This window comes from Pseudophryne corroboree, chromosome 6 (assembly GCF_028390025.1).
Source record: "Pseudophryne corroboree isolate aPseCor3 chromosome 6, aPseCor3.hap2, whole genome shotgun sequence".
Lineage (NCBI taxonomy): Eukaryota > Metazoa > Chordata > Amphibia > Anura > Myobatrachidae > Pseudophryne > Pseudophryne corroboree.
Window position 1 is genome coordinate 736,485,685 of NC_086449.1, and position 22,869 is coordinate 736,508,553.

Here is a 22,869-nt window from a genome sequence, read left to right on the forward strand (position 1 = left end):
TGTTTATTCCTCTATTGTTAGCTATAGTGCGTGATCTACCCACCATTACCCTGTATATCCTTATCAATTAGGAATTTATCTAGCCCATTCTTAAAAGTATTGACTGAGTCTGCCATTACCACTCTCTCAGGCAGGGAATTCCAAACACGTATTGTCCGTACTGTGAAGAAACCTTCTCGCCTCTGTGTGTGAAATCTCCTCTCCTCTAACCTAAGCGTGTCCTCAGTGTCGATCTTAACAAAAACAGATCCTCAAGCAAGCTCTGTATATTGTCCCCTTATATATTTGTAAATGTTAATCATATCCCCTCTTAATCTCCTCTTTTCCAGTGTAAACATACCTAGCCTAGCAAGCCTTTCCTCGTATTCCAGCGTCTCCATACCTTTAATCAGTTTGGTCGCCCACATCTGAACCTTTTCTAGTTCCAGGAGATCCTTTTTGTGGTATGGTGCCCAAAATTGTGCACAGTATTCAAGATGTGGCCTCACTAGGGATTTATGTAATGGGAGTAAAACACTCTCATTCCTTGCATCAATTCCCCACTTTATGCATGCTAATACCTTGTTTGCCTTTTTTGATGTCTAATTTTACCCCATTTAGTATGTAGGTGGTATTTTTTTCCTTGCAACCAAAGTGCATTACCTTACACTTGTCTGTACTGAACCTCATTCTCCATTTTGCTGCCCATGCTTCCAGTTTAAATAAATCATCCTGAAGAGACTCAGCATCCCCCACCGAATTTATAATTTTACACAGTTTGGTATCATCTGCAAAAATTGACACCATGCTCTCTAAACCTACTGCTAGATCATTTATGAAAATGTTGAACAATAGTAGTCCAAGTACAGACTCTTGTGGCACACCACTTAGTACTTCAGTCCAATTTGAAAAAGTTTCATTTACCACAACTCACTGCTCCCTATTATCTAACCAATTTCTAACCCAAGTGCATATTGTGCTCCCTAGCCCCAGTTCTTGTAACTTATAGATAAGTCTCATGTGCGGTACGGTGTCGAAAGCTTTAGCAAAGTCTACAAAGATTACATCCACCTCCTTACCCTGGTCTAGGTTCGCGCTAACTGTTTCATAAAAGCCTAAGTTTGCTTGACATGATCTATCCTTCACAAATCCATGTTGGTTCCTATAAATAACTTTATTGGCTTCAAGAAACTTCTCTATACTATCCCTTAATATACTGTACCTTTCAGTACTTTCCGCACTATAGACGTAAGACTAACTGGTCTGTAGTTACCCGGTTCAGATTTACTTCCCTTTTTGAATATCGACACTACTTCCACTATATGCCAGTCTTTGAGAACCATGCCTGATATAAGTGAGTCATTGAAGATCAAAAATAGCGGTCTAGCTAGTTCGGAGTGAAGTTCCATGAGAACCCTAGGGTGAATTCCGTCGGGTCCAGGTGATTTATTAATCTTAATTTTTTTTTATTCGGTCACAGACTACTTACTCAATTAATTAAGCACTTAGTAGTGGGACAATATTGTTGCTGAGGTTTTGTGTTAATCTTACCATCTGGTCTTCTATTGTGAATACAGATGAGAAAAACTAATTTCATTTTTCCGCTATGTCATTGTCGTCTTTGATTAAGACACCCACCTTGTCCTTTAAAGGGCCTATACTCTCATTCTTTAATCTTTTGCTGTTGATGTATTTAAAAAACTTTTTGGGGTTTGATTTACTTTCCTTTTGCTACTAGCTTTTCAGTTTCTATTTTAACCGCTCTTATTTCTTTTTTGCATATTAGGTTACAATACTTATAGTACTGGAATGATTCAGCTTTCCCGTCTGATTTATATTTTTTGAATGTTCGCCTCTTTTTGCCCATTAGTTCCTTAATGTTTTTGTTAAGGCACGTTGGTTTGGAATTATTACTTCTTTGTTTGCTTCCCATGGGAATAAATTTATGAGTATAATTATCGAGCAGCATTTTTAATACCTCCCATTTCTCTGTAGTATTTTTTCCTTGAAACAAAATTTCCCATGCAATGTCCCTTAAAGCTTCCTTCATCATGTCAAAGTTGGCTTTGCTAAAGTTTAGAGTCCTAGTTGAGCCTATATAGAACTGCTTCTGAAAACTGATATTGAATGTTACCATATTGTGGTCGCTGTTTCCCATGGGCTCCCCTACTATAATATTTGAAATCAATTCCCCATTGTTTGTTAAAACCAGGTCTAGGATTGCATTGTACCTAGTTGGTTCCTTAATTACAAATATAGAAAAAATAAGGACCTGTGGCGCTACTTGATAATTGAGGAAAGCACTAATATAAAGAGTAATTTATAATATGTTTAATATGAAAAGGGTAATACAGACAAACTGTTTAAAACAAACAATGGATAGTGATAAAAAAAAGTGGGAGAGCAGCAAAATATCAGTACCAAGTTTGTGATTGGATAAATATCCCAACAGAGAAAATATCTGTGGTTCACTGATTACACACTATGTTATTCAGCACTTAAAGTTAAAAACTGAATCTAGGTGGTACTGTTGGAAAAAACAGAGGGGTGGTAATTTATATAATTGCTGTATCAGGTACATAAATGCATAGATAATTGTATAGAATAAAAGCAATACTATTTACTTAAACCGAATGAATAAATAAGTTGATACCGCATGTGTAATAGATATAAATACAAAAGGTAAAAAAATATGTATATAATAAATATAAATATAGATAAGGAACTTAGTGTGATGGATAAAACCTATTCTGATCCTAAGTGGTTTTATCAATGAAGAAAAAGTCCTATGTAGTGAATCCAGATGAGAGAACGCGCTCCCTCTCCTTTCTCCGGTAAAGAAAAAAGTGGGGGGAGGGGATGGTTCTCCCTCTGTGGGTCCTGGTTTCAGAGGTGAGAGAAAGTCCTTTTATGTCCAAACTCAAAGTTTCTCACTTACATATCTTCGTCCCGCTCGGGACTCCTGATGGTGCTGTCTTTAAGTGGTATGTCCGGTTCTCCCCGCGGTCGCGATGTTAGCTGCAGGCGCCTGCAGTGCTTCTTCTCCTGTCCTCCTCGTGCTTGCGGCCAGCGCTTGCCAGGGGATCGGGAACTCCGGGTTGATGGTTGATGTGATCAACCATCAACCCGGAGTTCCCGATCCCCTGGCAAGCGCTGGCCGCAAGCACGAGGAGGACAGGAGAAGAAGCACTGCAGGCGCCTGCAGCTAACATCGCGACCGCGGGGAGAACCGGACATACCACTTAAAGACAGCACCATCAGGAGTCCCGAGCGGGACGAAGATATGTAAGTGAGAAACTTTGAGTTTGGACATAAAAGGACTTTCTCTCACCTCTGAAACCAGGACCCACAGAGGGAGAACCATCCCCTCCCCCCACTTTTTTCTTTACCGGAGAAAGGAGAGGGAGCGCGCTCTCTCATCTGGATTCACTACATAGGACTTTTTCTTCATTGATAAAACCACTTAGGATCAGAATAGGTTTTATCCATCACACTAAGTTCCTTATCTATATTTATATTTATTATATACATATTTTTTTACCTTTTGTATTTATATCTATTACACATGCGGTATCAACTTGTTTATTCATTCGGTTTAAGTAAATAGTATTGCTTTTATTCTATACAATTATCTATGCATTTATGTACCTGATACAGCAATTATATAAATTACCACCCCTCTGTTTTTTCCAACAGTACCACCTAGATTCAGTTTTTAACTTTAAGTGCTGAATAACATAGTGTGTAATCAGTGAACCACAGATATTTTCTCTGTTGGGATATTTATCCAATCACAAACTTGGTACTGATATTTTGCTGCTCTCCCACTTTTTTTATCACTATCCATTGTTTGTTTTAAACAGTTTGTCTGTATTACCCTTTTCATATTAAACATATTATAAATTACTCTTTATATTAGTGCTTTCCTCAATTATCAAGTAGCGCCACAGGTCCTTATTTTTTCTATATTTGTGATTGTCATAACGAGGAAAACTTGAAAGGAATTCCTCTTAGGTACCTGGGCTGCACTGATACAATTCACCTTACACAGAAAAACCCAAATTAGAGGGAGCGCAGACCACACCACCCCCCTAAAAAACCTTGCTGGTTCCTTAATTAGTTGAAGTAATTAGTAATCATTTAGTGTGTTTAAAAACCTATTGCCGCTAGCAGTATCACATGAATCATTTGTCCAATTAATCTCCGGATAGTTAAAATCTCCCATCACTATTACGTCTCCGCTTATTCAATTTGCTTCAGTAACATTTCCTCATCAGACACATTAATACTAGGTGGCTTGTAGCATAGTCCTAATACTATCTTTTCTCATACGTCCTAGAGGATGCTGGGGTCACTTCAAGAACCATGGGGTATAGACGGGATCCGCAGGAGACATGGGCACTTTAAGACTTTCAAAGGGTGTGACCTGGCTCCTCCCTCTATGCCCCTCCTCCAGACTCCAGTTTAGAATCTGTGCCCAGTGAGACTGGATGCACTCTGAGTAGCTCTACTGAGTTTCTCTGAAAAAGACTTATGTTAGGTTTTTTATTTTCAGGGAGTACTGCTGGCAACAGTCTCCCTGCTTCGTGGGACTTAGGGGAGAGAAGTTAGACCACTTCTAGTGAGTTTAAAGGCTCTGCTTCTTGGCTACAGGACACAATTAGCTCCTGAGGGTCTGATCGCTAGGTACACCTAGATGCTCGTTCCCAGAGCCGGCTGTCACCCCCCCTTGCAGAGCCAGAAGTCAGAAGACAGGTGAGTAGAAGAAGCAAAGTAGACTTCAGTGACGGCTTCTGAGGTACCGCATGCTCCCACACACAGCGGCACTACAGGGTGCAGGGCACGCGGGGGGGGCGCCCTGGGCAGCATATAAATCCTCATTCTGACACTGGCATGAGGGGACATTTGTACCAAGCACTGTCCTAACCCCCGCCAGTATAAATATTTGTGGAAAATTGCGGGAAGGAAGCGCGCCATTACGGGGGCGTAGCTTCTTCCTCACAGCTCACACACACTGCTGACAACTGCAGGGTGCAGGGCGCAGGGGGGGCGCCCTGGGCATCATAAAACTTAGCTTATGGCAAAAGGCACACTGTCCTACTCCCGCTAGTATAATTAACTATTTATTAAAGAGTGAGTGAAGAGCGCCAGTATGGGGGCGGGGCTTCTTCCTCACTGAGCCAGCACACTAATCAGCGCCATTTTCTCCTCACAAGAGAAATGCTGGTCCTCCCTTCACTACTGACATGTATCAGGGTGCAAAAAACAGGGGGGGGGGGGGGAGGTATATGGTGCTTGTATTATAATAATAAAAGCGCTGCAGGTCTGTTTTTCATTGATATGTTTCACAGATTGTGTGTGCTTGGCGCTGGGGTGTGAGCTGGTTTTTCCTCTCTGTGTCCATCTGACAGAGGTCTGTTCCCTATAAGTCCCAGTGTGTCTGTGAGTGTGTGTGGTACACGTGTGTGAAATGTCTGAGGCAGGGAGTTTCTCCCTGGAGGAAGCCATTGTAGGGACACAGAATTGTAAGGTGGTGGCGACACCCAGAGCCTGCATGGGTGAAAGAAATACGTGGTAGTATGCATCATATCAATAGGAGATTAGATAAGGCTGTATCTAATACTGCATGCTGGATATGTGGAATTCTGTTCTTCCATCTGCAGGCGACCCTCCCTGGGTCACATAAAGTCCATTTACAAATGTTATGACTATTGATCCCGACATGGACTCTAAGTCCTGTGTCGACGATAGGGACTCCAGGGAAATAGATCTAATAAGAGTCCCTCCCACGAGCTTAATATATTCTTGCCCGGCAGTCACCCCCTGTGTTAGATTAGTGCACTGTCCAGGGTGACAAAGAAAGTAATCTCCCTGCACCGGGCACGGCGTTACTAAAAGAGCCGACAGACCGAAAAGTGAAAACTACATTAAAATCCATTTATGTTGCAAATGGTACGCTACTCAGACCCACTATTGTTTGCGCATGGGTGAGTCGCGCTATTGAAAAATGGTCAGAAAGCGTGTCATCAGAAAATGACACGATTGATTAAGATGAGATACTTCTTAAGTTAGGGAATATCAATGACGCTACCGCATACATGCTAGAGGCGATGAAAGATATTGGACTCTTGAGTTCACAAGCCGGTACCAGGGCAGTATTGGCTCGGCGGGCATTGTGGATTCTTCAGTGGAACGCGGATGCAGATTCCAAAAGAAATATGGAGTCTCTCCCATATAAAGGTGAGGCCTTATTTGTCGATGGACTGGATGCGTTAGTCTCGGCGGCTACTGCAGGTAAGTCAACATTTTTGCCCTCTGCTCCTGCACCGGCAAAAAAAAAAAAGACATATCACTCTCACATGCAGTCCTTTCGGCCAAATAAATACAAAAAAGCGAGAGGTTTCCCCTTCTTTTCAGGTAGGGAAAGGGGAAAGGGAAAGAAGTCCACAGTGGCTGCAGGTTCCCAGGAGCAGAAGTCTACCCCTACTTCTGCCAAATCTTCAGCATGACGCTGGGGCTCCCTTGCGGGAGGCCGCTCGGGTGGGGGCACGTCTCAAACTGTTCAGCCAAGGTTGGATTCTGTCTGGCCTGGATCCCTAGGTGTTGCAGATAGTGTCCCAGAGATACAAGCTGGAGTTTCAAGACGTTCCCTCCATGTCGATTTCTTCCAGAAAGAGAAGCAGTAACAGCGGCAATCCAAAAATTGTCAGGATCAGGTCATAGTCCTGGTACCTTTGTCTCAACAGGGGGAGGGGTTTTATTCAAGCCTTTTTGTAGTTCCGAAGCCGGACGGCTCGGTCAGACCGATCCTAAACCTAAAGAATCTGAATCTGAATCTCTACTTGAAACGATTCAAGTTCAAAATGGAATCGCTGAGGGCAGTGATTTCCAGTCTGGAGGAGGGGGCTACAGGGTGTCTGTACACGTAAAGGATGCTTACCTGCATGTTCCCATTTATCCTTCTCATCAGGCTTATCTGAGATTCGCGGTTCAGGACTGCCATTACCAATTCCAGATGTTACCTTTCGGTCTCTCCACGGCGCCGAGAGTTTTCACCAAGGCGATGGCACAGATGATGGTCCTCCTGCGTCAAGAAGGAGTCAATATAATTCCTTATCTGGACGATCTCCTGATAAAGGCGAGATCCGGGGAGCGGTTGGTACAAAACATTGCGCTTTCCCTGTCCATACTCCAACAACACGGTTGGATCATAAATTTTCAGGGAAAGATTATCTTTTTTTTCGGGATGATTCCGGACAGGGAAGTTCAGAGAGTTTTTCTTCTGGTGGGAAAGGCTCTGGCAATCCAGAAAATGGTAAAACTAGTTTTGAAACCATCAAGAGTGTCGATCCATCAGTGCAAATATGGTGGCGGCCTACGAGGCCGTACAGTTTGGCAGGTTCCATGCCAGGGTATTCCAGTGGGACCTGTTGGAAGAGTGGATCCCACCTGCACATGCACTGGAAGATAGTCCTGTCGTCGAAAGCCAGGATTTCACTCCTGCGGTGGCTCCACAGCTCGCACCTACTAGAGGGACGCAGGTTCGGGATTCAGGACTGGGTCCTGGTAACCACGGATGCAAGTCTCCGAGGCTGGGGAGCTGTCACTCAAAGGGAAAAGCTTCCAAGAAAAATGCTAAAGTCAGGAAGCCTGTCTTCACATGAACATGCTGGAATTGAGAGCCATTTACAACGGCCTTCAACATGCGGTACATCTTCTTCAAGATCACCCCGTGCAGATCCAGTTGGACAATGTAACAGCAAGGCGGAACGAAAAGCTGAGCGGAAATGGCAGAGGTGATAAAGATCCTCCTCTGGGCAGAAAAACATGTAAGGGCTCTGTCGGCAATTTTCATTCCGGGAGTGGACAACTGGGAAGCAGACTTCCTCAGCAGACACGATCTCCATCCGGGAGAGTGGGACCTCCACCAAGAAGTCTTCGCAGAGGTGACAAGTCTTTGGGGAGTTCCTCAAGTAGACATGATGACTTCTGGTCTCAACGAGAAGCTTCAGAAATATTGTTCCAGACCCTCAGGTGCCCAGATCTTCAGGAGTTGCTCATTAAAGGATCCTGGGCCTCTTCCTCTTCGCGAGGACCTACTACGGTAGGTGCCGTGCGTGTACCTAGACTTACCATGGCTACGTTTGACGGCATAACTGCTGAGCGCCGGATCCTAGCCTGAAAGGGTATTCCACACTCTTATTCAGGCCAGGAAAGGAGTAACGTCTAAACATTACCACCGTTTTGGAGAAAATATGTGTCTTGGTGTGAATCCAAGAAAGTTTAAACGGAAGAGTTCCAGTTAGGGCATTTTCTCCATTTCCTACAGGCTGGAGGGAATGCAGACTGAAGTTGGACTCCATTAAGGTCCAGATTTCAGCATTGGCAATTTTCTTTCTGAAACTATTAGCTTCCCTTCCAGAAGTTCAGTCTTGCGTCGAAGGCGTGTTGCACATCCAACCTTCATTTGTGCCTCCAGTGGTGTTGCAGTTCCTTCAATCACGTGGGTTTGAACCTTTAGGTAAAGTTGCTTTTTTCACTTGTAAAGTGGACATCCTGTTGGCCTTGACATCTGCAAGGTGGGTGTTTGAGTTAGCGGCCTCGTCTCACAAGAGCCCTTATTTGATCTTCCATGAAGATAGAACTAAATTGAGGACATGTCAGCGTTTTCTAACGAAGGTGGTTTCCTCTTTCTACAGGAACCAACCTATTGTGGCGCCTGTGGCTACTGACACCTTCGCTGAGTCAAAGTCTCTGGATGAGGTTGGAGCTTTGAAGATTTTGTCGCCTGAACGGCTCAGATTAGGAAAACAGTGGCTCTGTTTGTCCTGTATGCTCCCAACAAGGTTGGGCATCCTACTTCCAAGCAGACCATTGTGCGCTGGATCTGTGGTGAGATTCAGCATGCTCATTCCACGGCTGGATTGCCATTACCGAAATCGGTGAGGGCCTGTTCTACTAGAGAGGTGGGCTCATCCTGGGCGGCTGCCCGGGGGATCTCGGCATTACAACTTTGCCGAGCAGATGTTTGGTCGGGTTCAAACACCTTTGCGATGTTTTACAAGTTTGATACCCTGGCCGATGAGGACCTCATGTTGGTCAATCGGTGCTGCAGACTCATCCACACTCTCCCGCCCGTTCTAGAGCTTTGGTATAACCTCATGGTTCTTGAAGTGACCCCAGCATCCTCTAGGATGTATGAGAAAATAGGATTTTAATACCTACCGGTAAATCCTTTTCTCTTAGTCCATAGAGGATGCTGGGCGCCCGTCCCAGTGCGTACTGTATCTGCAGTTATTGGTTGTGGTTACACACAGGTTTTGTTACGGTTTTTGTCAGCATATTACTGAAAATTTCTTCATGCCGTTGGCTTGTGTTCTGTTGAATGCCACGTTCTGCGGCATGCTTGCGGTGTGAGCTGGTAAGATGCTCACCGTGGTTTAACAATAAATCCTTTCCTCTAAATGTCCGTCTCCCTGGGCACAGTTTCCTTAAACTGGATTCTGGAGGAGGGGCATAGAGGCAGGAGCCAGGTCACACCCTTTGAAAGTCTTAGTGCCCATGTCTCCTGCGGATCCCGTCTATACCCCATGGTTCTTGAAGTGACCCCAGCATCCTCTACGGACTAAGAGAAAAGGATTTACCGGTAGGTATTAAAATCCTATTTTTTGTTCCCTTTTCCCCGCATGCAATTTCTACCCATAACATCTCAACAGTATTTACAGTCCCCTCATGAATATCTTCCCGTATATCAGGTTTTAAAAACGGCTTTACGAAAAAACATACCCCTCCACCCCGTTTATTTAATCGGTCTCTCCTGAACAGCGTATAACCCTCCAGTTTGACTGTCCAATCATGAGATTCGTCCCACCAAGTTTCATTAATGCCTATAATATCATACTGTTTGCTCGCTGCAAAGACTTCTACTTCCCCCTTTTTTCCTGTAAGGCTTCTAGCGTTTACATACATACAATAAAGATAAGTATTCTCCCTTGTGCTATGGACATCTTTTTCTATATGCAGTATTGATGAGCCATAATCGTCGTTAGGTAGTGCTGTGGCAATACCCTTGGTAATACCCTTGTCGGCTGCTCTTCTCCTCCCCCCTTCTCCACCCCCATTTAGTTCACTACCTCCATCCTTACTGTTCTCACTGCATGACCCATAGTTTCTACCATCCCCCCAGGCACCTAGTTTAAAATCTCCTCCAACCTTCTAACCATCCTTCCCCCTTGCACTGCTACCCCCTCCTCATTCAGGTGCAATCCATTGAGACAAAAAGATGGCGCCTGACTGAGAAATATGCCCAATTTGGTGCTTAGTTGTTTTTATTTTTAATTGGCCAACATGACATGTCATTTTTGGGGATAAAAAAAAATGGGAGCAAAGTGATGGAAACTGGGGTACAAGGTATGGGACAGGAATCTTGGGGTGCTTTATTAGTGTGACAAGTGTTTTTAGATTTTCCGGTGGGAGTAATCGGTCCATTTTCACTTTTTTTTTAAAGTTCCCTAAAATGACCCAAATACTGTATATACTTATACTCATTTTTATGTACAGTACCACAAATTTAATGAGAGCACTTATTTTGCTGGGGGGGAAAAATAGCTTTCATTAATTTTTTCACATTTCATTTTTTTTTTTTTTAATATAACGGCCATTTGACCCAATTTAATTACACCAAACAGTTTTATTATGGCCAATTTCTATAATGTTTTCCTATATTAGTTTGGCTGTTTGGGGGGTACAGGCAGATTTCCCCATTTTCTCCTATACTTATCTCTGGTGTTGTTGGCTAGAATTATCGTGTGCTTCCTGTTTTCGCCATTTTGGAATAAGATAGGTGCAAAAAACAGGAGTGCGCAGTTTGCGATAAGCTAATTTTTCTGGAGATAGCTACTATAACTTTAGCAGCGATTGCGGATTGCATTATCGCGGCTAATTGGATACCTCATACAGTCTATTGGATGTTGTAGGATGAAGAAGTAATGTTTCTACTTTTGTAAACTGTTTGTGCCAATACTCACATATTTGCATGTTTGCTCTCGATATTTACAGTATACGGAGGCACAGTATACTGCTGCTGTACTAGATGGTACAGTAAGTCTTTTCTATTGCACTACCTGTAATCCTTGTTTCACTCCCGCAGACACACACTGCCAGAATTATTAAGGTACAAAGTAAAAGAAGGGTTTCCCCTCTAAAGGCATTTGATAAAAACTATTGATGTCTGCTACTGAGAAACATAAAATAAAGGAAAAATTGCCTATCGCAACCAGCTTCTATAATTTTTCAGAATGCACTTGAAAAATGGTACTTCTGAAGCTGATTGGTTGCTATGGGCAACTTCTCCACTGGTCCACTTCTCCACTCTTCACTGCTTGATCCATCAATCCCAAAGTTTTAAAAGGAAGATGAGACACTTTGAGGTCTATGTACTAAGCCTTGGAGAGAGATAACGTAGATAGGTGCTGGTTGACAAAAATGACAGGTTCTGGTTGGTTGGTACTTTGGGGGTCATTCCAAGTTGATCGCTCGCTGCCGATTTTCGCAGCGCACCGATCAGGTAAAAAAATGGCAAAACTGCGCATGCGTATGCACCGCGATGCACACACGCATTGTACGGGTACAAACAGCATCATTGCTGTGCAATGCTTCTAGCGACGATTCCATTCGCACAGCCGATCGCAAGGAGATTGACAGGAAGAGGGCGTTTATGGGTGTCAACTGACCGTTTTCTGGGAGTGGTAGGAAAAACGCAGGCGTGACCAGGTGTTTACAGGGTGGGTATCTGAAGTCAATTCCAGGACCTCCGTCGCTGGAATCATCGCACAGGATAAGTAGCTACAGGGCTGGTCTTGTTTTGCACAAAATGTTTTTGTACCACTCGCCTGCACATGCGATCGCATACTTGCAAAGCGAAAATACACTTCTCCGTGGGCGGCGACAATGCGTTTGCATGGCTGCAAAAAGTAGCTAGCGAGCGATCAACTCGGAATGAGGGCCTTTATCTCCGTCCACTTTATCTCTCTTAAGCTGCATACACACGGTGAGATATTGTCTATGCCCGATTTTGACTATGCAATTTCTCTTGAACACCCCCAGACCCCAAACTGTGTCCACATGGTGCTATTTGCTCTAACTTTCCTTACGATTTTGACTATATAGTCAAAATCGTAAGGTTACATTGCACAGCGTGTATGTACCTTTAGTACATATACCCCTAGGTCTCTTAATGTATGCTATTATTCCAGAACCTGACCAGATATCTCACACCTAGCAACAGATCTGATAAAACTTACTCAGGCACCTGAACTGTGGGCTGTGGCTGTTGTAAATGTGCAAATACAGTTACAAATCTGAACTGAGGTCCCAATCATGAGTCCTAAAAGATATTTTCCAAACAAAGATCACTTGTGATAGTGCTCTCAGTGCTTACGCGTTTCTTTGTACCATTCCTGCAGTTTCATCAGAGCAAAATGAAACACTTCACACATTCAGAAAATTGAATGATCAAAGATTATTTTATTGAAGTGAGAGCAAATGAAGTTGACATAGGTGGTCATTCCGAGTTGATCGCTAGCTGCATTCGTTCTCTCTGCAGCAATGAGGCAAAAAAACGGCAGTTCTGCGCATGTGTATGCGGCGCAATGCGCACGCGCGTCGTACTATTGCAACGAATTATGTAGTTTCACACAAGGTCTAGCTAAGCTTTTCAGTAGCACTGCTGGCCGCAGAGTGATTGACAGGAAGAGGGCATTTCTGGGTGTCAACTGACCGTTTTCAGGGAGTGTTCGGAAAAACGCAGGTGTGCCAGGAAAAACGCAGGCGTGGCTGGGCGAACACAGGGCGTGTTTGTGACGTCAAAACAGGAATTTAACAGTCTGAAGTGATCGCAAGCGCTGAGTAGGTATTGAGCTACTCTAAAACTGCACAAAAAAACTTTGCCACCGCTCTGCGATCCTTTCGTTCGCACTTCTGCTAAGCTAAAATACACCCCCAGTGGGAGGCGGCATTGCATTTGCACGGCTGCAAAAAACTGCTAACGAGCGAACAACTCGGAATGACCACCATAGAACACTATTACTCAGAGACCCAATTCCGTCCTAATATAGGGGGTCATTCCGAGTTGTTCGCTCGCAAGCTGCTTTTAGCAGCTTTGCACACGCTAAGCCGCCGCCTACTGGGAGTGAATCTTAGCTTATCAAAATTGCGAACGAAAGATTAGCAGAATTGCGAATAGACACTTCTTAGCAGTTTCTGAGTAGCTCCAGACTTACTCGGCATCTGCGATCAGTTCAGTCAGTTTCGTTCCAGGTTTGACGTCACAAACACACCCAGCGTTCGCCCAGACACTCCTCCGTTTCTCCAGCCACTCACGCGTTTTTCCCAGAAACTGTAGCGTTTTTTCGCACACACCCATAAAACGGACAGTTTCCGCCCAGAAACACCCACTTCCTGTCAATCACATTACGATCACCAGAACAAAGAAAAAACCTTGTAATGCCGTGAGTAAAATACCTAACTGCATAGCAAATTTACTTGGCGCAGTCGCACTGCGGACATTGCGCATGTGCATTAGCGACTAATCGCTCCGTTGCGAGAAAAAAATAACGAGCGAACAACTCGGAATGACCCCCATAGTTCTCCCCATAAGCCTGCAATACAAGCAAACCATTATAAAGAAATATATATTAGCAAGTGTAATACATTTTGAAAGTTTAGCCTACATTGTAGAAATAAGACATGTACAGTACATGATAAAGATAACTTGCACACCAAGCACAAAGAAACAATGTAAAAGTATTTGACAATAGTCAATTTCTTCTATATAAATGACACCTAGCAGCATATTTACTATAGGAAACAAAAATGTTTAGCAAAGTACAAATGTGTCCTCACACTTAGGGGTAAATTTGCTATGGTGGTAGGTTTTTTTTTAGAACTGGTGATGTTGCTCATAACAACCAATCAGTTTATACTTAACATTTATTTAGCTGCTTCTAGAAGATAATCGATAGAATCTAATTGGTTGCTATGGTTCTAAAAAACTCCCACCTTAGTAAATGTACCCCTTAGTGTTTGTGTGCAATATGGCACCAGCTACATGGAGCAACTTAGACACTTAGTCATGGGTAGAGTTTCCCATAATTTTATACGGTTTCCTGAATTTTGGGTTTTTTATGCATTGTTGCTGCATACATATTCGCTTATAGAGCCTGATTTAGATGTGGTTGGAGGAGATATCGCTGCTGCTTACATGGATGCCCCAGCGATATACTAATATCTTAATGCAGCAAAAGGCATCTGATAAAGTAGACGCCTCCTGCTTGTATTAGTGATCCCAGCCATCAGATCACCTTAAACATCATCAGCCGAACCTATGGGGTTTTGCAAGCCAGCCAACAGAGAGGCCATGAAATCTGTATCACTCCCCTAATGGTGGCGACATGCTTCCATTTTGGGAAATGCCGTCCAACGCCGCTACCTCCCCACATCCAAATGGTTGCAGACGTCAATCACTGAGCTGCGCCTAACGTCACAGACCCTTACTGCCCATGTGCAGTACGGGTCCGTCGTATGCACAAAGTACTGAACATTAGTACTTTGCGGCATGTGCAGCAGATCCAGTGTGACCTGTCTTTTGGCTTTTTCCCAGATTAGATTCACACCATGCATGAAATGCCATCAGTAGTATGCAGAGCCGGCTCTACCCGCTCAGCAAGGGTATGCAGTGCAGGGATGTGCCCAGCCAGCTGAAGAGTCACACTCCCTGCTCTGCTACCTTGCTGCTGCTAGCTGCCACTGCGCCTGTCAAACTGGATGACAGGTATCGGCACTGGCAGTATGTAGCGCAGCTCCACATGAAAGGTCCCTCCGGCTTCCTCCCCCCTCCTCCTCCCTATAGAGAGTGCGTGGCCACAGCGCCGCTGCCGCCGAATGCAGTGCTACCAGTGCCGAGAGTTCTGCCGGCCCAGGTAGAATTTGGGGGCGTGCCCACGCCCCCTTTTGGATAAATGAAACAAAGAAAAAACTTGCAGAGTCCAGCCTGGTAGGGGGGCCTTGAGCCCCCCAGCCAGGGGCAATTCGAGTTGGGAGCGTGATCAGTGTGATTACTCCCTACCTACCCGTACAGGAACAGACAGATGCTCCACAGCAGCATCCTCTCTGTCTGTGGCACTGCAGCACAGCACACTTTGCCAAGATGAGAGCTTATGCTGTTGCTGCTGCCCAGTAAGCAGGGAGGGGAGGAGTGCAGTAGATCAGGGCACCCGCCAGGCCCCTTCATCTCTCTCGCCGTCACTGCCGACATCCTCCAGAGCCGCCGCTGCTGGAGTAACGGAGCCTCCAAGAGGGAAGAGGAGGAGAAGGTAGAGGAGGAGCAGCGCCCGAGCGTGGAGTCCAAGGCAAAGCATCAATCAGAGTTATGCCTACAAAGTATTAAAGCAGAAGGTACTACATGTACAGTAGCGGGTGGGTGTGAAGTGGTAGGTATGAGGTGGTTGGGTTGTACCTGGCATAATGTGCATAATGGGTTCTATTTGGCATAGCATGTATAATGTGCTCTACCTGGCATAACGTAATTAATGGGCTGTACCTGGCATAACGTGTATAATGGGCTCTACTTGGCATAACGTGTATATTGGGTTCAACCTGGCATAACGTGTACAGTGCATCCGGAAAGTATTCACAGTGCTTCCCTTTTTTTCCACATTTTGTTGTTACAGCCTTATTCCAAAATGGAATAAATTAATTTTTTCCCTCAAAATTCTACACACTATACCCCATAATGACAACGTGAAAAAAGTTTTTTTGAGATTTTTGGAAATTACAGTATTAAAAATAAAAAACTTAGAAATCACATGTACATAAGTATTCACAGCCTTTGCTCAATACTTTGTTGATGCACCTTTGGCAGCAATTATAGCCTCAAGTCTTTTAAATATGATGCCACAAGCTTGGCACACCTACCTTTGGGCAGTTTCGCACATTCCTCTTTGCAGCACCTCTCAAACTCCATCAGGTCGGATGGGAAGCGTCGGTGCACAGCCATTTTCAGATCGCTCCAGAGATTTTCAATCGGATTCAAGTCTGGGCTCTGGCTGCATCACTCAAGGACATTCACAGAGTTTTCCTGAAGCCACTCCTTTGATACTTTCTAGATGCACTGTATAATGGGTTGTAACTAGCATAACATGTATAAGGTGCTCTACGGCGTAACGTGTATAAGCGGCTTTTACTACTGTGCAGTAGAATGTGAATAACGGATACTACTGTGCGGTATAATGTGAATAATGGACACTACTGTGCGATGTAATGTGACTAGTGGACACTACTGTGAGGTGTAACTATTCTGTGACAATGTACCTATATTTTGGTGCGTGGCTTCGGCGTGCACTGTCCCTGTTTTGAGCATGGCTAGCGCCAAAGGAAACTTTCGCCCTGTCACCGATTTTAAAATATATTTTTCTTTTCAAATGTAACATACTCCCAATTCAACACAGGAAAAGGGTGCTGAAACATACCCTTACTCCGGGCATCATTGCAACTAGCTATACCTCTCATAAGGGGCACTACTGTGGGCATTGTGTGTAAGGGGTAGTACTGTGTGGTGTAACGTGTATAAGGGGCACTACTGTGTGACGTAACGTGAATAAGGGGCACTACTATGTGTTGTAATATAAATCAGGGGCACTATGTTTGGGGTAATGTGAATTAGATTGTAATACTGTGTGGCGTAGTTTGAATTGTGCGCCACGCCCCTTCCTTGTGTGACCACACCACTTTTTGTGGTATGTGCTGTCCATTTTTTATGGATGGGAAGGCGCAAATTTATCATTTGCAGGGGGGGGGGGGGCGCCAAACACTCTAGCACCGGCCCTTGTAGTATGGGTACCTGTGCATTGTACTTTTGTGCATTGGTGATGCGAATAAGATGCATATTTTAGTCTCTGGCGGGATGCATGGTGAGACTAACTCACAAGGTTGGTGGCGCACCAATTGGGGTTATTAGCGCAATTTGAGGATAGGTGTATGTGGACACAACTGTAACATGGCCAAACCAGTGTGTAAATGTCTTACACCCAGACACACACTACTATTCTGCTTTTAAAATAAAAAGTATTTCTTCAATTTAACCATCATATAAGACATGTAGAAATTATAACTCGTTGAGTCCTGATTTTCACACCTCTTGAAATCTCATGCTAACCCCCAGCATGCTCTGCAAAATGCGTGCAGCTCCTCTAGCTCTCTTAGGTACATTACATTTCCCCACAGGAAGTCAGGAGGGAAATAACTGGTTCTAAACTTTGCTTCAGGTAAGGCGTATGGGAAAAGCTGCAGTTTCAAAGTAGGATCTCTGGCATAACCAATGATGAGGCTGAAACAAACTGTCAAGATCTCCAGAATATATGCCGCAGAATATATGAAAGGGTTAGATCTCATAGCGGTATTGATTTAGGAGGCAGCCACAGGATGATTTCTACATTAAGGGCCTCATACAGTGCTTGTGCAATTTCTATCCGTAATGGAGTTCTTTTCTGTAGCGTGCCATTGACTAGTGCGGGCCATACATCAGCGCTGCGATTCACCAAAGCCAAACTACTATCAATGATTGGTGATCCGTCGGAGAATCAGAGCGATTCAGTGTAATAAAAATGCCTGACTTGCTGATCTCAATAATGTTTTGTCTGGAATCGGCAAATCTGGTATTTCCAACATGTTGGATTTCCTGGATTCCCCGGTGCCGGTGTTCCGGAATGTATTAACGTAAGTCAAATGAATACACTAAAGTGAATGTTGAATGAAGTCTACAGCTCTTCATCTAATTATAAACAGTGGCGCTGAGAGGGGAGGTGGGGAATAATTGCCCAGACCTGATGCAGGGGCCTGTGGGGGCCTGGATCTGCCTCCACCCCCTCTCACCTGGCAGCAGCAGAGCTCTTCCCTTCAGTCTAGCACATGCCGGATCCCACCCGGGAAGGACCCGTTTCTAATTTTCGGGTGGGATCCAGCATTGGCGGTGTGAAAGGGGTATTACATATTGGAGCTGATTGGCTTGTGCGCTATCACCTTGCACTTATCACTGCTTTATCACTTCTTTATGCCTTCTCCAGGCTTCATACATCTGCCACAGTGTCTCTTAAAGTACTTTCTTTTCACACCTTCCACTGTTAGGCAACACCCACTGAAAAGTGTAGGGGCCCAGCCTGGCTCTAGACTGCCCTGCCTATAAAGGCTATCTGTGGTTGTAAATAGTCTAGAAAAACATAGATCATCATCTAGACACCTGTTGGGCATTGCATTGAAATCCTGCTCAACAACTGTAAAACTGAGTAGAACAGTCAGGTCATTTGGTGGAACAGTAAAAAAATAAAATTAAAAAAATACCTGAAGAAAAAAATTGTGAATGTGTTAAAAAAAAAATGCAAAAAATGTTAGCATGCTCTTACTATTGTCTTTTCAGATTTCATTTTAGAACCAAAAATTAGTGATGTGCACCGGACATTTTTCGGGTTTTGTGTTTTGATTTTGGATTCGGTTCCGCTGCCGTGTTTTGGATTCGGACGCGTTTTGGCAAAACCTCACCGAAATTTTTTTGTTGGATTCGGGTGTGTTTTGGATTCGGGTGTTTTTTTCAAAAAACCCTAAAAAACAGCTTAAATCATAGCATTTGGGGGTCATTTTGATCCCATAGTATTATTAACCTCAATAACCATAATTTCCACTCATTTCCAGTCTATTCTGAACACCTAACACCTCACAATATTATTTTTAGTCCTAAAATTTGCACCGAGGTTGCTGGATGGCTAAGCTAAGCGACACAAGTGGCCGACACAAACACCTGGCCCATCTAGGAGTGGCACTGCAGTGTCAGGCAGGATGGCACTTCAAAAAAATTGTCCCCAAACAGCACATGATGCAAAGAAAAAAAGAGGCGCAGCAAGGTCGCTGTGTGACTAAGCTAAGCGACACAAGTGGCCGACACAAACACCTGGCCCATCTAGGAGTGGCACTGCAGTGTCAGGCAGGATGGCACTTCAAAAAAATTGTCCCCAAACAGCACATGATGCAAGGTAAAAAAAAGAGGCGCACCAAGGTCGCTGTGTGACTAAGCTAAGCGACACAAGTGGCCGACACAAACACCTGGCCCATCTAGGAGTGGCACTGCAGTGTCAGGCAGGATGGCACTTCAAAAAAATTGTCCCCAAACAGCACATGATGCAAAGAAAAAAAGAGGCGCACCAAGGTCGCTGTGTGACTAAGCTAAGCGACACAAGTGGCCGACACAAACACCTGGCCCATCTAGGAGTGGCACTGCAGTGTCAGGCAGGATGGCACTTCAAAAAAATTGTCCCCAAACAGCACATGATGCAAAGAAAAATGAAAGAAAAAAGAGGTGCAAGATGGAATTGTCCTTGTACCCTCCCACCCACCCTTATGTTGTATAAACAGGACATGCACACTTTAACGAACCCATCATTTCAGCGACAGGGTCTGCCACACGACTGTGACTGAAATGACTGGTTGGTTTGGGCCCCCACCAAAAAAAGAAGCAATTAATCTCTCCTTGCACAAACTGGCTCTACAGAGGCAAGATGTCCACCTCATCATCATCCTCCGATTCCTCACCCCTTTCACTGTGTACATCCCCCTCCTCACAGATTATTAATTCGTCCCCACTGGAATCCACCATCTCAGGTCCCTGTGTACTTTGTGGAGGCAATTGCTGCTGGTGAATGTCTCCACGGAGGAATTGATTATAATTCATTTTGATGAACATCATCTTCTCCACATTTTCTGGAAGTAACCTCGTACGCCGATTGCTGACAAGGTGAGCGGCTGCACTAAACACTCTTTCGGAGTACACACTGGAGGGAGGGCAACTTAGGTAGAATAAAGCCAGTTTGTGCAAGGGCCTCCAAATTGCCTCTTTTTCCTGCCAGTATACGTCTGACGTGCCTACTTGGATGCGGTCACTCATATAATCCTCCACCATTCTTTCAATGGTGAGAGAATCATATAAAGTGACAGTAGACGACATGTCAGTAATCGTTGGCAGGTCCTTCAGTCCGGACCAGATGTCAGCACTCGCTCCAGACTGCCCTGCATCACCGCCAGCGGGTGGGCTCGGAATTCTTAGCCTTTTCCTCGCACCCCAAGTAGTGAGATTTTAAATCTAGGATCGAGCACGGTGGCCAAAATGTAGTGCTCTGATTTCAACAGATTGACCACCCGTGAATCCTGGTTAAGCGAATTAAGGGCTCCATCCACAAGTCCCACATGCCTAGCGGAATCGCTCTGTTTTAGCTCCTCCTTCAATGTCTCCAGCTTATTCTGCAAAAGCCTGATGAGGGGAATGACCTGATTCAGGCTGGCAGTGTCTGAACTGACTTCACGTGTGGCAAGTTCAAAGGGTTGCAGAACCTTGCACAACGTTGAAATCATTCTCCACTGCTCTTGAGTCAGGTGCATTCCCCCTCCTTTGCCTATATCGTGGGCAGATGTATAGGCTTGAATGGCCTTTTGCTGCTCCTCCATCCTCTGAAGCATATAGAGGGTTGAATTCCACCTCGTTACCACCTCTTGCTTCAGATGATGGCAGGGCAGGTTCAGGACTGTTTGGTGGTGCTCCAGTCTTCTGTACGCGGTGGCTGAATGCCGAAAGTGGCCCGCAATTCTTCGGGCCACCGACAGCATCTCTTGCACGCCCCTGTCGTTTTTTAAATAATTCTGCACCACCAAATTCAATGTACAGATGTGTCCACATACATCTTTGCTATATCCCGCCATGTATGGGACAGTTTTGCATGCTATAGTCTAAGAGATATAGCCATGCCTTGTGATTTTTCTTAATTTTCTTCTTTAATATGTTACTTTATACATATTCTATTATGGCAAACAATTTTTTTTAAATTCATCTACTCGCTACTCGTGATAAACAGCTTAGCCGTGTTTTGCATGTTGTGCCAAATTTGTAAAAAAGCAAAGATGTAAGTGGACACATCTGTATGTACAAAACATGGGACGTGCTGGAATTTGCCCAGATGTAATGCACGCACAATATTGCTGGCGTTGTCCGATGTCACAAATCCCCAGGAGAGTCCAATTGGGGTAAGCCATTCTGCGATGATCTTCCTCAGTTTCCGTAAGAGGTTGTCAGCTGTGTGCCTCTTCTGGAAAGCGGTGATACAAAGCGTAGCCTGCCTAGGAACGAGTTGGCGTTTTTGAGATGCTGCTACTGGTGCCGCCGCTGCTGTTCTTGCTGCGGGAGGCAATACATCTACCCAGTGGGCTGTCACAGTCATATAGTCCTGAGTCTGCCCTGCTCCACTTGTCCACATGTCCGTGGTTAAGTGAACATTGGGTACAACTGAATTTTTTAGGACACTGGTGAGTCTTTTTCTGAGGTCTGTGTACATTTTCGGTATCGCCTGCCTAGAGAAATGGAACCTAGATGGTATTTGGTACCGGGGACACAGTGCCTCAATCAAGTCTCTAGTTGCCTCTGAATTAACGGTGGATACCGGAACCACGTTTCTCACCGCCCAGGCTGCCAAGGCCTGAGTTATCTGCTTTGCAGCAGGATGACTGCTGTGATATTTCATCTTCCTCGCAAAGGACTGTTGGACAGTCAATTGCTTACTGGAAGTAGTACAAGTGGTCTTCCGACTTCCACTCTGGGATGACGATCGACTCCCAGCAGCTACAACAGCAGCGCCAGCAGCAGTAGGCGTTACACTCAAGGATGCATCGGAGGAATCCCAGGCAGGAGAGGACTCGTCAGACTTGCCAGTGACATGGCCTGCAGGACAATTGGCTTTCCTGGGTAAGGAGGAAATTGACACTGAGGGAGTTGGTGGTGTGGTTTGCAGGAGCTTGGTTACAAGAGGAAGGGATTTAGTGGTCGGTGGACTGCTTCCGCTGTCACCCAAAGTTTTTGAACTTGTCACTGACATGATGAATGCGCTGTAGGTGACGTATAAGGGAGGATGTTCCGAGGTGGTTAACGTCCTTACCCCTACTTATTACAGCTTGAAAAAGGCAACAAACGGCTTGACACCTGTTGTCCGCATTTGTGTTGAAATAATTCCACACCGCAGAGGTGATTTTTTTTTGTATTTTGACCAGGCATGTCAATGGACACGGACAACAGGTGTCTCCCTGGGTGCCTGACTTAAACAAACCACCTCACCATCAGAATCCTCCTTGTCAATTTCCTCCCCAGCGCCAGCAACACCCATATCCTCATCCTGGTGTACTTCAACAGTGACATCTTCAATTTGACTATCAGGAACTGGACTGCGGGTGCTCCTTCCAGCACTTGCAGGGGGCGTGCAAATGGTGGAAGGCGCCACCTCTCCCCGTCCAGTGTTGGGAAGGTCAGGCATCGCAACCGACACAATTGGACTCTCCTTGGGGATTTGTGATTTAGAAGAACGCACAGTTCTTTGCTGTGCTTTTGCCAGCTTAAGTCTTTTCATTTTTCTAGCGGGAGGATGAGTGCTTCCATCCTCATGTGAAGCTGAACCACTAGCCTTGAACATAGGCCAGGGCCTCAGCCGTTCCTTGCCACTCCGTGCCGTAAATGGCATATTGGCAAGTTTACGCTTCTCATCAGACGCTTTTAATTTTGATTTTTGGGTCATTTTACTGAACTTTTGTTTTTTGGATTTTACATGCTCTCTACTGTGACAATGGGCATCGGCCTTGGCAGACGACGTTGATGGCATTTCATCGTCTCGGCCATGACTAGTGGCAGCAGCTTCAGCACGAGGTGGAAGTGGATCTTGATCTTTCCCTATTTTAACCTCCACATTTTTGTTCTCCATTTTTTAATGTGTGGAATTATATGCCAGTATCAATAGCAATGGCCTACTACTATAT

The 22,869-nt window shown here is 44.8% G+C and overlaps 1 protein-coding gene across 5 annotated transcripts in view; it reads left to right on the top strand.

Moving 5' to 3' along the window:
• Positions 1-22,869, top strand: part of PRMT8 (protein arginine methyltransferase 8) — a 578,520-nt gene that overhangs the window by 265,779 nt on the left and 289,872 nt on the right. The window lies entirely within an intron of this gene.